This window comes from Colobus angolensis, unplaced genomic scaffold (genome assembly GCF_000951035.1).
Source record: "Colobus angolensis palliatus isolate OR3802 unplaced genomic scaffold, Cang.pa_1.0 Scaffold434, whole genome shotgun sequence".
Taxonomy (NCBI): Eukaryota; Metazoa; Chordata; class Mammalia; order Primates; family Cercopithecidae; genus Colobus; species Colobus angolensis.
Window position 1 is genome coordinate 268,486 of NW_012117755.1, and position 2,838 is coordinate 271,323.

The following is a 2,838-nucleotide window of genomic DNA, read 5'->3' on the forward strand; positions in this document are numbered from 1 at the left end:
TTACCCAGTTCCAAAGTTGTTTCCACATTTTCAGGTATTTTTTCAGCAACACCCCACTCTACTGGTACCAGTTTACTGTATTTGTCCATTTTCATGCTGCTGATAAAGACATACCTGGGACTCGGCAATTTACAACAACAACAACAAAAAACACAACAAAAAAGCAGAGCTTTAATTGGACATACAGTTCCACATGGCTGGGGAAACTTCACAATCATAGTGGAAGACAAGGAGGAGCAAGACACGTTTTACATGGATGGCAGCAGGCAAAGACAGACAATGAGCTTGTATAGGGGAACTCCTCTTTTTAAAACCATCAGATCTCATGAGGCTTATTCACTATCACGACAACAGCATAGGAAAGACCCACCCTCATAATTCAATCATCTCCCACCAGTTCCCTCCCACAGTACATTGAAATTATGGGAGCTACAAAATGAGATTTCGATGGGGACACAGAGCCAAACCATATTAATATCCCATTGTGTTTTAAATTTGCATTTTCTTAATGATTAGTGATGCTGATCATTTTTCATGTCTGTTGGCCATTTGTATATCTTCATTTGAGAAATGTTGATATGACCTGTATTAGTCTGTTCTCATGCTGCTAAAAAGAAATACTCAAGACTGGGTAATTTATAAATAAAAGAGGTTTAATTGACTCACAGTTCTGCATGGCTAGGGACACCTCAGGGCTCTTACAGTCATGGAGAAAGGCACCTCTTCACAGGGCAGCAGAAGAAAGATTGATTGCCAGCAGGGTAAATGCCAGATGCTTATAAAGCCATCAGATCTCATGAGAACTTCCTCATTATCATGAGAACAACATGGGGGAACCACCCCCATGGTTCAGTTACTTCTACCTGGTCCTGCCCTTGACACATGGGGATTATGGGAACTATAATTCAAGATGAGATTTGGGTGGGGACACAGCCAAGTCATATCAGTACCCCTTGCCCACTTTTAAGTGAGTTTCAGTTTTTTCCCTATTGAGTTGTTTGAGTTCCTTATATATATTTTATATTACCCCCTTATCATATGTGTGGCTTGCAAATATTCTCTCCCAATTAATAGATTTTCTCGGCATAGTGTTGATTGTTTCCTCTGCTGTGCAGAGCTTTTTAGTATTATGTAATCCCAGTTGCCTATTTTTGTTTTTGTGGCCTGTGCTTTTGAAGTCGAATCAAAAAAAAACTTATTGCCCAGATCAATGTAACATCATTTTACTCCTGTGGTTTTTTTTCTTTTTAGTACTTTTAGAGTTTATGGTCTTATATTTAAGTCTTTAATAAAACTGGCTATTTAAAATCACATATCTTTTTTGCTAAATGAATTTTATCTGTATATGCATCATATCTGTGAATGTCCTATTAAATTCCTCACTGAATTACAAGCGGTATTGGTGTGTCAATGGAATAACTAAGGATAAAATAAAATATTGTTTTATTTACCCATTCAACAAATATGCATTTAATGGCTATTATATGCCAACTTTGGTCTAAGACATTGTTCTGGAGATAATGGCTATTGTATTCTGTGTAAGGTAGTTGGTATTTGCCAAGAAGAGTGTTGGAGAACATTAAGTGTAGAGTCCTTTGTATGAGAATGAGATGTAGTGCTTGAAGAGATGTGTCAGAGTACACTGGGTTCCTAGAAATTACAATTAACAGATCTTGATGGCATAACCAGATTTAACCTTTTGCACATTTTCATTAATGGATGCATTCTCTTTGAGAGAGGTGAATATAGAGGTGCTTCAAATTAAGGATTTGAGATATCAACATTTTCCAGTTCTCTCTTAGTATACAGTGATGTATTCTTAGAGTAGTCTTTCTAAATACTTTTTTTGGACCAAATGAATTATCAAGTAAATCAAGAAACAATCTTTCAATACCTAACAAAACTGACATCATGAAAGAAGCTAGATGTTTTTCAGCTAATGAAATAGCATACGTAAGACCTACCACAATTTGTATATTTTTTCAACATTTAAAAATAATAAGGCATTCTAGGTCTTTAAACCATTTACAAAAAATTTTTTTTCAATCACAGAAAAATCTAAAATATTCTTATAGTAAATGCACTGATATAGTTTGGATATTTGTCCCTACCCAAATCTCATGTTGAAATATAATCCCCAATGTTGGAGGTGGGGCCTGGTGAGAGGTGTTTGGGTCACAACGGTGGATCCCTCATGACTTGGTGTTATCTTCATCAAAGTGAGTGAATTCTTAGGAGATGTGGGAGATGTGGTTGTTTAAAAGTCTGTGGCATCTCCCACCACCTCTTGCTTTTGCTTACACTATGTGACATGCTTGCTTCCACTTTGCCTTTCACCATGAGTAAAAAGCTCATTGAGGCTTTCCAAGAAGTCAAGCAGATGCCGGTGCCATGCTTGTACAGCTTGCAAAACTGTGAGCCAATTCAACCTCTTTTCTTAATGAATTACCCAGTCTCAGATATTCCTTTATAGCAATGCAGGAACAGCCTAAGATACCTACATAACCTCCACCTAGAGTCTATAATTATAATTTTTTCTACATGCTTTACCATATATACATCTATACTCCCATCAATTTGTCAGTTTATCTTATTTTCACATTGCAGTTCCAAAGAAGTTACACACATCAGTAAATCTTACACCTAAACTCTTCAATATGCATATTATTTACTTGACATCCATGTTTATGTTATTTTTCTTACAACATGAATGAGGTATAATTTATATTCAATAAACTACACACATTCAAGTCACACAATGTTACAGGTTTTTTTTTTTTTTTTGAGACGGAGTCTCGCTCTGTCGCCCAGGCTGAAGTGCAGTGGCCGGATCTCAGT